General features: G+C 46.6%; 1 protein-coding gene across 4 annotated transcripts in view; it reads right to left on the bottom strand.

Moving 5' to 3' along the window:
* The window catches only part of SYK (spleen associated tyrosine kinase), a 95124-nt gene that overhangs the window by 55054 nt on the left and 25195 nt on the right, over window positions 1–14875 (bottom strand). Inside the window, exon 1 of one of the 4 annotated variants that reach the window (XM_023195264.2) lies at window positions 13423–13611. The exons of the other annotated variants lie outside the window; for them this stretch is intronic. The gene's annotated coding sequence lies outside the window, so the exon portion shown is untranslated. Of the gene's footprint in view, window positions 1–13422; window positions 13612–14875 lie in introns of those variants that run through there. 4 annotated transcript variants of the gene reach the window in all.

Below are 14875 nucleotides of genomic sequence, written 5' to 3'. Positions count from 1 at the left end.
CACACACTGCACCCACACCACACACAAACTACACGCATGCCACACACACACCACAGTACACACCACACACACAAAACACACACACGAAGCACACCACACCACAGACCCCGTACCACGATGATGTGAAGTGGCTTCTTCTCAACACGCAGTATCCTACAAGGGGCTACAAAAGGTAAGCGTCAGCCTGACACACGCAACAGAGTTCTCCCCAGATGGTATCCTCAAGTCAGTACTCCTGGGCAAGCCCCTAATGAGCCATGGGTTTTATTATAATTTGAGGGTATTCATCATCATTTCCTGGCTTGCCTCTCACAGCAGTTGACTATCAGTGACTTTTCTTTGCCCAACAAGTTTCTAAAATTTCATCTCTTAGCAAGGTGTTTTTGTTTTTTAAAGTATATCTACATTTACTTTGGAGTCTAAGAATGCTGTTAACAGAAAGACATCTCTGGAAACAGTGTGCTGATGAGTCTCTTGGAAGAAATACTTCTCTTTCGACTGCTTTCCCCTTTCTACAATGCTTTGGTTGAAGGTCAGCCACTGCCCCCAGCCTGCCTTTCCCCTACTCCACCCTTCTCCTGCAGTGGGTCTTCTCAGGCCTCCAACCTCATATCCGTTGTTTCCCCTGCAGCCCAGCAGGTCTCACACTTCCACGTGGCCTGGGGGCTCTGATACACCCAGGGACTGGGACGCTGCTGTTCCTGCAATGTTGATGATGCGGATGCCGGGTTCTGACGCCATCTGAGACCAGGCTCTCCATCTTCTCTGCCTTCCCTGCCCAGGCAGTGCCCCAGCCAGGAACCCAGGAGTCCTCCGCAAGCCTTGCCTTCTCTAAGGTTCATTTTCCAAGCGCCCCTGGTGCATGCTCCTTACTGCCCGTATCCATGACCCCTGCCTGGCTTAACCCTGTCCTTTCCACTGCTGCCCTTCACCCCTCACCTTCTGCCCTCCAGCTTCCTGATGCCTCCCTCTCCAGCTGCCTGGTCCTCCCTCAAAGCACACATCAGCCCTCCCTGCCTCTTCCAACATGCCCAGTCCACAGACCACACTGGACAGCACTGGGATGCTGTGGCTTCCCCTTCTTGTCCTCACCACATGTGCTTTCTGCTGACGTGCTCAGCTCTTCCTCCTGGCCATCTAGGTCATCCTTGCAGACCCAGCTGAAATACCCCTGTTGCTGTGTACCTGGCCCTGATGCTTGTGTCCCCTCTGCAGGGCCCAGGTTACTTTTTATGTAGTTGCAGAACAGCAGACTGCACCATCAGCTCCAACCGAGACAGTAATTTTGTAGGAACAAAATTTTAAATAAAATGTGAGCAAATACTTTTTAACTTATATAAATCTTAATTAACATAGCTACTATTTTTTAAATTCATTGGCTTGTCACTAATCATTACATGGGTGCTGGCACTTCGGCATGAATTCCATATAGAAGTGAATGGAAAGGAAGTGAGACAGGCTGTGGCCAGGTCTCGGGGAGCATCTGCAGACCCGGAGCAACCTCCAGGCACACCCCAGGCACACTGTGTGGCTCTGATGGTGCATTGCAGGTACGTTCCCAAGCAGGCGGCAGAAGAATGTGCTACACCGTGTCAGCGCTGATGTGGCTGATGGCCCTTTTCTGGCCATGTGACTTCCTATGCTGGAGTTGACCTGGGCGTGTTGGTGGTGATGGTTTGGGCAGAATCACTGGTTCACTGCAAGGACAGCTTATGGCACATTTTTGGGCTATTTAATTGGGGGAATAAACAGTGTCCATGGTGTTCCTGTGCCTACCTTCTCAGGACTGGCACCTGCCGGCACCCACCTGGGGCCTTCTCCTGCTCTCCAACCTCCTCTTTCTCAGGCCACCTTGGCAGGAGTTGGCCATCTCCATTCCAGCCACTGCCCACAGTGGCCCAGGCTGCTGTTCTCAGCTCCACTTTTCAGATATCAGCTCTCAGTCAGTATGGCAAATCCAGAGAGTCTCACTTTTCATCCAGCCATAGTCTTGGCCACAGTTGTGGCATCTCTGCCACTCCCACCAACTGAGACAGGGACAGAGCCTGCGACTTTCCCGTGTACGCATTCCTCCTGCACACACAGACTCAGCCCTTCCTGCCTGATGCTTCTGCCAACTCACAATGCTTAACTCTGACTGCAGGAACAGCCCACGGCTCAAATTCTCTTTAGTATTTCCAGGGATCATCTTCTTCTCAATAGTGTTTAGAACTTGCTCCCTAGTTTTTCTTAATTCAACATTCCCAGTTATTTTTTTCCCACATGTGAAACTACTTCATTCCAAAGCACAAAACTGCAAAACAAACCAGGCCCCTTAGCTCCTCCTTAACTCCACCTGTACCCCTCAACAGCTGGGTCTGGCACGTCGATGCACACCTGGGCAGATAGCGGTTCAGCAAGGAGGGTTTTCAGGTGTCAGGTGAGCTCCTCAAAACACGGCAAATCCCTTGCTCTTTTAAGACCTTTTTTATGACACAAGTTAAATGTGCACTTAGTAGTAGACAGGTGTTTTTTGACATGAAATAATCTTTTGTAATGTCCTGGGCCGCATACCTCCCTTCCCTGCCTAATTTTTCTCCGCAGCGTATCTCCATAAGGCAGCAGTCCTCTCAATCATGATTCACTGTTGAATTTGAGTATCATCTTATTCTTCCCACCAGAGGGCCAGCTCTGGCAGGCGAGAATAGGATGACCTTGTTCACTGTCATATCACCATGCCTGGAACAGCTCCCGGTGCAGGAGAACTCATCAAAAATATTTGTTGGTTAACGGGTATTTGTTTCTCTCCACTGAGCTCCTGATCTGCACATCTGCTTATCTGACATCCCCCCTTGGATGTGTAGCAGACAAGTTGACCTCCACATACTCCAGACGAGGCTTTTGACTCCTCATGTCACTCCCTCAGCAAACCTATTCCTTCCTCAGTCTCTCCTAATTGCGGAAGTGACACTGAGCACCACAATTGCTGAGGATGAGGCCCTAGCGGCTTTCAGGAGTCTCCCCTCTCACCAAGTCAGAAAGGAATGTGCTTTCTACCAGAAGCATTGGCCACTCACACTGATGCAGGGAAGCCATGAGCTTGTGCAGGAGCTGAGCTCCATCTGATGCAGTCACAGGGATGGAGAATCTCGAAGCAGGTTAGATGAGCTGGTCTCCAGGGTCCTCTCAGTAGCTTTTCTTTAAAATTTATTTCCAAGCCATCCTGTGTCCCTACAGCCCCTGATGCTGTCCTTATGAAAGCCACCGCCATCTCTCAGGTAATGGAAGTCTCACCTGGTCCTTCCTTTCCTTGCTGACCATTCCCTACCCCTGAAGGTGCAGTGAGGCTCACAAGGAACCTTTCCATCACACCGCAAATCTTCATTCCTCTTCCACAAGGCTCTCCTTGAGCAGGCCCGAGACCTGCAACCTCACCTTGCTCGCTATCTCTACCACACTGTGCTTCTACCTCCGGGTGGAGGCCTCTCCTGCCTCCTGCTTGGCTTCCTCCTTCTCAGGCCTGCACTCAGAGAGTTGCATCGTGATGACCCAGTCTCAGGTGCTGCTTCGGCCTACCTCGGCCACCCCCACACATAGTTAACTTCTCAAAAGCATCTATTACCTTTGTAGCAATAACACAAAACTGCCCTTGCCCTAAAATGTGAGCACCAAAGGTCTGGAGATTTCACTGTCTTGCTCAGGTTTCAGGGTGTAACCAGAGGCTGGCAAAATCCTGCTCGGTGGAAACGTGCTGCTCTTTGCTTTTTAAGGTTTCCACGGGGAATATACAACTGACCCTTGACCAATGTGGGGATGCTGACCACCCCTGCGTGTCGTAAAAATTCCTAACTTTTGACTCCCCCAAAACTTAACTAATAGTCTACTGTTGACCAGAAGGCTTACCTGTAACATAAATAATTGAGTAACACATATTTTGCATGTTATATGTATCATATACTATATTCTTATAGTGAGGTAAGCTAGAGAAAAAATGTCATTAAGAAAATCATAAGGAATAGGCTATATATTTACAATACTGTACTGTATTTATCAGTGCCATACATTTATTGTCATCTGTTTACAAGACGACTCCTCCATCTGGAATGGCAGGCAACTATGGCTACAGTCCTCCATCTACAAGCCTCATCAAGCAAGTCAGCTTTTTCTGATAATGTCATGATTTCTTGGGAGCATTTCCAGCCTCGCTGTGACCCTTCATAGGGGACCCATGGCGTTATTCAAGTTGTACGGTATTGCACTAGACATGAAAAATACTTGAGAACGGCAAGAGATCACTTATTAAAGATCACTTTTTACTGCAATATGCAATTTACTGGAGAGATGAACTGCTCACGCAGAGATGATGAGCACCGTACAGTGATTTAGGCAGGCACTTGCAACTCTCGAGCTCATCACAATAGCAACAGGAAGTGGCTGTGAAATGATTACAGCAGTACAGTGTGTACTGCAGTTAATTTTCTGCAGTTATGATTTAATACTGCATCTTTATATTTATTTACCTTTTCCTTGACTGTGAATGGTACCATATATGGCCTATAAGTGTTTGTGTGTAAGTTTTGATAAATTTTAATTTTAACAATAGATTTGTATATATGTTATGGTAGTAAATGAAAAAATAGACTACATATATTTTGTGCATTCAATATATACTTAACTTTTTCTTAATAGTTTTTATATTTCTGGGCTATGGAGTTAAACTGCAAGTTTTTTAAAATTGTCAAAAACCTTCAAAAAATTTTCCAATATTTTTACTGAAAAAAAAAATCCGCATATAAGTGAACCCACACAGTTCAAACCTATAATGTTCAAGGGTCAACTGTATGTTGCTTTTGTAACAAAAATGCTAAACATGCAATTGCTGTGTGTCCAGATGGAGGCTAACAGGGCCAGAGTCAGAGAGCCCCGGAAACTAATCTTCTGCCTCAGATGGAGCTTGGTTCCTGCATGAGCTCCTGGCCTCTTCAGGGAAGGGAACTCACTCTAATGTGTGCCTGATGCTTCTGTTGGAAAACTCTTTCTTTCTTTCTTTCTTTTTTTTTTTTTTGAGACGGAGTCTTGCTCTGTCGCCCAGGCTGGAGTGCAGTGGCGGGATCTGGGCTCACTGCAAGCTCCGCCTCTGGGTTCACGCCATTCTCCTGCCCTACCCTCCCGAGTAGCTGGGACTACAGGTGCCTGCCACCATGCCCGGCTAATTTTTTGTATTTTTAGTAGAGACGGGGTTTCACTGTGTTAGCCAGGATGATCTCGATTTCCTGACCTCATGATCCACCCGCCTTGGCCTCCCAAAGTGCTGGGATTACAGGCGTGAGCCACCGCGCCCAGCTGGAAAACACTTTCTTATCTGATTCCCCATCTCTTCTTCCCCATCTCTCCTCCTTCATTTCCCATCTTCCGCCTGCCCACAGGACAAACAGAACACAGCTCCCAAACAACCTGCAAATGCTCGCTCTTGGCAGTCACTCCAAGTCAATGCATTCTTCCTGCCTTGACATTATTTCAAGACCTCTCACTGTCCTGCTCATTTTGTCCAAACAATTTCACATCACCCAAGCCCCTCTTAAAAGTGCACCGACCCCAGTGATGCTGCCAAGATCTCCTGAGCCTGTGTCCAGTTGTCCACAAATGCAGCTATGGGCGGCCCTGGTCATCCAGGATCCCTACTGGGCCTCTGGACAATGAAAAGCTTCCCTTAAAAGCATGTGGTCAAAACACATTCCCCACCCTTGAGTTACAGATTAAGACAGTTGCCTTTATCCTGCTCCCGCTCCTTATGATGGTTCCACCCATTTCCATCTGGCACCATTCATCATATTTGCTCGGGGTTACTCAACCTTGGCACTCCTGACATTTGGACTGGATCCTTCTCTGTCATGTGTGTAGGGTCGGGGACTGTCTTGTCCAGTACAGACTGTTAAGCAGCATCCCTGGCCTCTCCCCACCCCGTTCCCCACTCATGACAGCCAAACGTCATCTCCAGATATGGCCAAGTGTTCCCTAAGGGTAACTTACCCCTGACTGGAAACCACTGTGTCAGCCATTGTGGACACAAGTCTGATGTGCCCCTTCTATTGCCCTAGCCCAGTGGTATCCAATCTTTTGGCTTGCCTGGGCCACACTGGTAAAAGGAGGATTGTCTTGGGCCACATGTAAAATATACTAATACTAACTAAAATAAAATACTAAAAATAAAATACTAACTAAAAAAATACTAAAATAAAAAATACTAATACTAACGATAGCTGATGAACTACAAAAAACAAGGGAAAGAAATCTCACAATGTTTTAAGAAAGCTTAGAAATTTTAGTTGGGCCACATTCATAGCTATCCTGGACCACATGTGGCCGGTGGGCCATGGGTTGGACAAGCTTGTTCTAGCCTTTTTACCAATAAATTAGATGAACAAATATTCCCCTATATAATTTGTTAACATCATTGCCAATGAACAAAGGACAAGGAGGGCTGGAAAGGAATGGAACCCCATGGAGGTGGTTCCCCTGGGCCAGAGAGCAGGGAACCTAAGGGCACAGAGGTGAGAATCAGGAAGGCTGGTGACTCGGCCCAGCTTTGTGTGACCTGGGCACCATAGCACCAGAATTCCTCACTGGTGAAAGGGAATCACAGTATACCAAAGCCACGGCAACTAATTGAAGTCATAAGTAGGGAGAGTGGAGGGGTGCCCAGGGCAACTGGACCCTCTCAAGTGGGAACTCTGAATAGAGAAGAGGATAAGTCATAGTGAGATGAAGAAAAGAGAAAAGCACAGGCAGCCCCACACTTCATAAGAAGGGTGTGTATGTGTGTGCATGTGTGTGCACACATGTGTGTGCATGAGGCCGGGAGACAGACATGCCCACCCCCACCTGAGGATGGTGGAAAGTCAATGAGGGCTTGGGCTGAACCAAAAAAATGCTTCCTTACCTCAAAATCCTCCCTAGTGCCATTCAGGCTTCACCCTGCATGTGATACACCGTGAGGAGTTAAATCTAGAACAGAGTCAGATTTATTCTACAGGCTTTGATTCTTTCTGCTCCACACCCAAGGAGCCCTGCCAGCCACCCTCCTGGAACATGCAGAAATGGATGAGCCCATGATATCCCGCTAGTCTCCTCACGTCTTCCATGTGTTTTATTTAAATTACACTGTATCCTTTTGCACTTACTGGCATGTTTCAATGTTCTCTTCCAACTAGACTTCCATAGTCCATTTCGCCTATGCCAGGACTAAGGCTGACTATACAACCTTTGCCCTTTAAAACACATTTAGTTGGGAAACTATCATTTGTGTAGTTTTACCTTATCAGGCAGCAACTTTATAGATGAAGAGCAATAGATCCATGCTTGCCACCATAAGTACAATGTTTCAGATACCCTTTGAGCTAATTAAGAAGTCACGTTTCTGGGGCAGTCTGACTGGAAGATTAGGCACAGAGGATCACACCTGGGCAAGCAGCTGAACAAGCTGTCCAGAGGCCATCGCTCTGGCAGAGGAAAATTCTATCCCCTACGGAGGAACAGCCAGCATGAATGCCAACATGATGAAGGGGGGCTGAGCTCTACAGGCCCACCTGACACTAACCCTCCTAGCTACCTGTCCCACCTTGGAGTTTTAGTTCTGTTTTTTTTTTTTTTTTTTTTTTTTTTGGTCTATGTTCCCCAAAGCCATTAGAATAGACACTCCATTAGTGTAAGTACGTTTACCATTTTGTTCCCTATTGCCTAGAACAGAGGCTACTTTAAGTATGGGTCTTCGGCCTTCAAATTCTGTTGGAGAGTTAAAATGTACACATGGCAGGCAGCCTCCAAGATGGTGCCCAGCGATCCTCACTTCCTGTACGCCCACCCCTTGCACACAGAGTGGCTGACTGCAGAGTGACAATGTTGGGTCTCTGAAGCCAGCTCGTGAGAGCACTTAACACTTTTCCTCAGCTTTTGGATTGCTCACTCTGGGGAAACCAGATGTCTTGTTGGAAAGATGCTCAAGTAGCTCTTTGGGGAGGCTCATGTGATAAGGAACTGAGGCCTCTAGCCAATAGCCAGCACTAAGTGACAAGCCATATGAGCAGCCGCCTTGGAAGAGGATCCTCCAGCCTCTATCAAGCCTTCAGGTGAGACTGTAGCCCCGGCCCACACCTGACTGCAACCCTACAGAGGGCCTGAGCCTTCCCAGCTATCTCAAATGCTCGGCCCATAGAAATTATGAGCAATAATAAGTAATTATTGTTGTTTTAAACTACTAAGTTTAGAGTGATCTGTTATGTAGCAACAGATAACTGATACAGCATGTGCAATGGAGTTGGGAGAGAGAAGCAACAGTACTTAATAGATATTTAAAGAAATAAATATTTGAATGAATTGTTGATAAAAAAGGCTGGTGAGTGAATGACCTAGGTTCTAGGAGCTGGGCTCTGGCAGAGTCAGAAGAAGACTTTCTGGTATTGAAGAGGTACATGGGGCTAGAATAGAGGTTAGGAAGGAAGGAGCTGAGCCCAGTGTATGCTCCTGGAAGCTGCCTGCCTCAGCCTGGCTTCCTTCATGGCCACGTTTACCTATAGAAATGGTTAGAGGACCAGCTGCCCAAACCCTGCACGGGCCACATTATCTGAGCCTGGCACTTAGAGATTACGGGAACCAGGATCAAAGGCAGAGGCCAAAGTTCTGATTAATTTATTATCACTAGTAACATTTTAACTAATAAATCTTCATAGTGTCATTTTCTTTCTCTTCTTTCTCCCCTCTCCATTTCATCAATATCACTACTTCTGGTTCTATTCTCTTTGCATCTGATGCATGAAACAAAATACAGTTGCTCCTTGTTCTTCACAGTAGTTATGCTCTGTAAAGTCACCATGAAGGCTGAATTTCAAATCCTGAACAGTTGCTCCTAGGGAAATATGGGCTTAGGTTCTTGTGATCCTCTGGTTACAACATTTTTGTCACTCAATACAGAACCTTGTTTTATGTGTATTTCTATTTAAAGATATTTATTTCATTTATATTGTTGATTCATTAACCTTGAACTCATGGTCAATAGCACAATAACTCATGCCTGAAAGTAGCTTCCCTAACACATGTATTTTCTCTGTAAAGCACATCACAGCCTTCTTGTACTTAGAGACACCAGACAGTAAGTACTTTAAGCACTGTACTTGGGGCCATTTTAAATAGCAAAATCACCACCAAAAAGCACAAAAATGCAAAAAACATGGACTAAATGGGCCAAGAAAAAAGAAAATATGTTTATAAGAGCTGAAACAAGAAAGCAGAGTGTCACCTTGTGCAACCTAAGCATATGTATTGGGTGACCTCAAATTTTTCACTGCTTTGTGCGTGTCACAAATGACCGCAAAAGTGCTGTGAATATTGATTCTGGAGTTGCAAATAGATTTAAATGAGTAGGTGAATGTAGAGATATGGAATCCATGAATCATGAGGCCTGATCATAAGTAATTTCCCTTCCATCTCCCCAACCTTCCCTGAAAAGACTCAACCTCATCCATAAAGATACATAAATTTACCTTGGATGTTTTGGGAAAACAGTTATCTCTATGTAAGACTGTGTTCTTAAATATATTACTCCTATCTCATAAATGTGTGTTCATTTCAGCATTGTCTAGCTTGGCATCAAACCAGAGGAGGTAGCCTATGTCTTTACACCCTCCCTCTTTTTGTTTTTACCCCATCTGTCCTAGTTATCAACAGGCCTCAGCCCTGAGATTCCAGCCTTCTGCTTTTCTTGAGACCCACTGAAGCATGGCTCCTGCAGGTGCTGCTCCCTCCCCTCCAGCCCCCTCAACTTCCTGTAGTGCACATTTCCAGCAGTGCTTAGCAATTGAAGGTATCTCACTTTCACATCCCTGGGCCATGAGAGCCCTGCTATCATACAGACTGAGGTGACAGTGGGGGAAATAAGTGGTTCTCCGGGAGAATATCACCTGGAAAAAATTGCTGCCAAATCCATACCATTGAAGGGAACAAAATCAGCACAGTGCAGAAAGATATCCAGGCTTATCACGCTCAAACCACACAGCCCCCTCAATGCAAAGCAGCCCTGTTAAGATGCGCCTGGGAATTTCCTCTGAAGCTTGAAGCTGAGAAAATTGTCAAGACTTGGGTGAAAGGAAACTTCATCTGTGGGTTAGATTAATTTTCATAAGAAAGAGGAGGCCGGGCGCAGTGGCTCACGCCTGTAATCCCAGCACTTTGGGAGGCCAAGGTGGGGGATCACAAGGTCAGGAGGTCAAGACCATCCTGGCTAACACTGTGAAACCCCGTCTCTACTGAAAATACAAAACATTAGCCGGGCGTGGTGGCGGGTGCCTGTAGTCCCAGCTACTCGGGAGGCTGAGAGAGGAGAATGGCATGAACCCAGGAGGTGGAGCTTGCAGTAAGCAGAGATCGCAACATTGCATTCCAGACTGGGTGACAGAGCGAGACTCCGTCTCAAAAAAAAAAAGAAAAGAAAAAACAGAAGAATGAGCCCAGCCAGAGGGAGAATTGATCTTGCTGGTTTGGTCAGGGACTGGCTGATTAGTTACAGAGAAATGACCAAGGAAGAGTGATGTGGTGGGACCACCCCACCCAGCACCAGGCTCTGCAGACAAGCACGTTTGACTCGTCTGCAAAGGGCTGGGGGCACTGCCTTGCGCGGCAGGATCCCACTGTGCAAAAGAAAACATGTGGACACAGACCTGTGGCCTCAACACTGAGGAACAGAACCCAGCTGCAGGGCCTGAGTTGGCCTTGCATCCACTCCACTGGCTTCATTAACAGCTATCACTTGTCCTCCAGGACGCCATCCTGAGGCCTGCCTGTGCATCACACTGCACAGGGTGCCTGCTCTCCAAGGCACAGCCTTACATCATGCACATTCTGCTGAGCAGTTGACTTTGCTGTATGTGCGGGCATGCACAGGGGACTTCTTATTATACAGAGATACACATTTCAGAAACAAAAAGTGAAGCTAAGGATGGCAGCATGAGGCATGATTTTTACTAATGTTTAGAAATAGAGGGATACTGAAATACTTGAAAACATTATCCAAACCTTCAACACCAAATTCTCTTGCTGTGCCTTCAGAACTTAAACGACTTGAAAGTGCACCAAGTAAAGGCTGATCTCAACCCACACATAGACTTTTTCAAGCTCCACAAGAGACACTCAGAAATCTCTTTTCTATGCCCACCTTGCCATAATTAACACAGAAAACAGATATTATGCTTGGGTGTCAACATAAATGTTAACTCTCTACATAGTTATAAATAAACAACCAGCCCATCTGGTGCATTTAATTTACATCTAAATGATTGATTCACTCAATATGCTTGTTGAGCATCTATCATGTGCAAGTCATTATGTCAGGCGCCATGTGAGAGAACAGTGAACCTCCTGCCTCCCTGACAACAGGTAGGCAGAAATGGTTCACAAAAGGAAGAGACTAAGGATCTGGTCGGAGAGTTCCACTTTCATCCTGGGGACTGTGTGATTTCCAGGTTCTCTACTATCCACACCTCTTCTTGCCGAAGCCACCTGCAGATTCTAGTTCTTGGCAGGACTCTGGCTCACGAAAGCCCACATGTCCAGTTCTACCTGAGTGTGGTCTTCAGGGCACCCCACCCTCAGGCTCCCTTCTGGAAAGCAGGGTCCTGGGCCCACCTCAGACCCAGCAAATAGGGCATACAGACAAGAAGTGTAAATTTTAAACAGCTTCCTAGGTGATTTTTTTTTTTTTTTTTTTTTGAGACTGAGTCTTACTCTGTTGCCCAGGCTGGAGTGCAATGACATGATCTCCACTCACTGCGACCTCTACCTCCTGGATTCAAGAGAGTCTCCTGCCGCAGCCTCCCGAGTAGCTGGGACTACAGCGCACACCACCACACCCGGTTAATTTTTTGTATTTTTAGTAGAGACAGGGTTTCACCATGTTGGCCAGGCTGGTTTCAAACTCCTGACCTCATGATTCACCCAACTCGGCCTCCCAAAGTGTTGGGACTATAGGCATGAGCCTCCGCACCTGGCCTGCTTCCCAGGTGATTTTTAAGCACTCTAATGTCTGAGAACCTCTGCTATCGTCTAGTATTGCCCTGTTCAAGTGCTACAGTGTGAGAGGGAGGCAAGTTGACCACGTTCAGTGTGAGTGGAAGCAAGTTGGCACTTGCCACGGGTAGGGAAGGGAGCCAGGGAGGACAGTCAAGTCACTGTGCTGTGCTGGTGACCAGGCCGGGCTGCCAGCTCCACCTGGGAGACATCTCTGTAGTTCTTCTCCACCAGGAAGAAGTACATGCCTCATCACACAGGTGTGCTCAGAGGAGGGGGAAGGGACGCACACGCAATGCACACGCAATTGGTAATTAAAAAGAGAGCTAGCCTTTGTGAATAATTAACTGAATGCTGGGTCGCAACCACAGTTGCCACTTAGCAATGTCCCTTGCATGCTCTTTTGAGCAGAAGAGGACAGGGTGGGGTTGCAGCCAGCAGTCTGGGGCCCATATTGACCCTGAGTGGGGCCAAGGACGTCTCCCCAGTGAACTGCACCATCTACAATGTCCCAGGGCCACCTCATCACTCACTCTTCTCTGCGGAAAAATACAAATGACTAACAAGATGCTAGACAAAAGAACTCATGTGGAATATGCCTGATAGATCTTCCTGTCTTGTTTTTATCTAGGCATACCACACATGGATGATGAGAAGGGCAGAACAGTCGCAGGCTTTCCTTGATCCTGCCCTGGTACCCATCCCAAGACCCTTTCCTACTCAGCTGTGAAGGCCTGGGGGTGAGGCCACAGCAGACTGCAACGACAACAGCCGGCAGACCTAACATCTCCTGTCTGTGCCTTAGTACCTTGCTGAAGTTTCCCGCTTTCAGGCTCTATTTTACTTTTCTATCACTACCTCATTAGCATAACCTTTATGGGGACCCTGCAGCTACCAGAGAAACCAAAACACCTGACTTAAGCAAAAAGGACACAGTAAATGTGGATTAAGAAATATCCAGAGTTTATTGAATGTCTATTTTTTAAAAATCGCTAGCATTCTTTTTCCTAGCCAGTTAAAAAATAATTGTGGGTGACTCAGGACTGCAAGATATTACAGGGCTTATGATGGTCTCCTGAGATTTTATAATTGTCTTTCATAAACCTGAGACATAAATATACCCAATGCTTAAAGCAAAGTGGCATAGGTTATAGGAAGGAGAGAAAGATGGTTTAGCTGCATCATAACTGCAGGCAAGACAAGACGGCAAACCGCTAAACCTTCCAACTCAAGATGGACATGTGCTCAGTGGGAGAATGTTGGCGGCAATGGAGAGGAAACACAGACGCAGGCATGAAACCTAAGTATCCCTCCTACAGACACCCACAGAGGCGCAGAGCCTGAGGTCAGGGTTTCTAAATATGCTCGATTCCCACAAATTTGACCTACCTCCCTCTCCTGGATTCAAACGCAGGTCTGGAATCCCAGGCGCTGGGCAGTATAAAATGTGGGAAGGGAAGAAGCGCACAAATCTGAGAGGAGTATCTTAAAAGGAAAACAGCTGAAACAGAGAGAAAGCACAAGACAGGCATCAACAAGCCAGAGTGCTTCCTGCTGCTGGACGATGTCTGTGATTAGGGAAGTGGGCTTTTCCTCAAAGTGTCAGCATGCAAAACAAACCAGAAAGCAGAAGTGTGAGATCCCCAGCAACATGGGGCCTCTTTTAATTGCACATTCAAAATGAAGTATTGCTCTGAGACATAGATCCCTCCAGAACACACACCATTTGAAGAAGGAGTAAGTGGACAGGACTGTGCCATTTAGTGATTAGCCAGCCTGGAGATGCCCTTTCCCGAGTGTTTTTACCAAAATGAACTTGGTCTTGAATTGCTAGGATGGGTATAGCAACGTTTTCCCGATTGTTTTATGTTTTTTAAAAAGTCCGACATCATAACATGGATCAAATTCAACCAGAAGATTGAAACAAATAGGAAAAGCATCCTTGAAAAGATCTTAATGGAGACCTCAAGATGTTAATTCCCAGCCAGAAGACTGAAAACGTCAAGTGGAGACGGTCTTAATGGCGGAAGGGCCAATGTGTAGGGCAGAGGAAGGAAGGGTGCCAGCTCTCTCTGTCCCTGTTTCCAGGCCTCCTGGGCAGACAGCTGCTCATGGTGCTAGCAACAGATGCAACTTTACAGAGCACCTCTGACCAGCTCCCTCAGGGTACTTTTCAAGCATCTACTAACATTCCCTTACTTTGTGAAGCAAGCAGCTTTTGAATTTCCCACTGCACTCTGAGATATCCCCCACGCTTAAGAAGAGCCAGAAGCTCAACCAGGGTCCACTCCACAAAAAGCCATGAAACATCACTGGAAATGCAAGATAAAAAGGAATCCTCCCCAGAACCGTGGAAGCTGGAAGGAGTCATGTTGATGAGTTTACTGGGGTGGGGTTAAGAGCCTTGCGAGGGAAGTGTTCAGAAACGCAACAGTAGGCAATCTGCACCTGCACCCCAAATTTGTGAAAATGACAGCTTCATGAAAAACAGGTTCTCATTTTATAGAAGATAAACTTCAGCCACAGAGAGGCTGGGTGTACATCTTTAGTGCTGGCCAGAGTGACCATGATGATGAAGGTGATGAGGCTAACGCAAAACAGCTATTCCATGAGTACCTGACTCAACAGAACCAACTGATCTGCACAACATCTCTAATGGTAGATACTTTTGTTATCCTCAATTCACAGACCTGGCCATCGAGGCTCGGGAGGGTCAACTGGCGTGCTGAAGAACACACAGTATGTGGTGGAGCCAATATTTGAAGCCCACCTCTTCTCTTAGCTACCATCTTCAGGTGGCAGTAAAAAGGCACTCGTAGTCAACCCATCCAAATGTAAGCAT

Source organism: Piliocolobus tephrosceles, chromosome 14, assembly GCF_002776525.5.
Source record: "Piliocolobus tephrosceles isolate RC106 chromosome 14, ASM277652v3, whole genome shotgun sequence".
Classification (NCBI taxonomy): domain Eukaryota; kingdom Metazoa; phylum Chordata; class Mammalia; order Primates; family Cercopithecidae; genus Piliocolobus; species Piliocolobus tephrosceles.
This window is presented reverse-complemented; position numbering and strand designations above follow the sequence as displayed.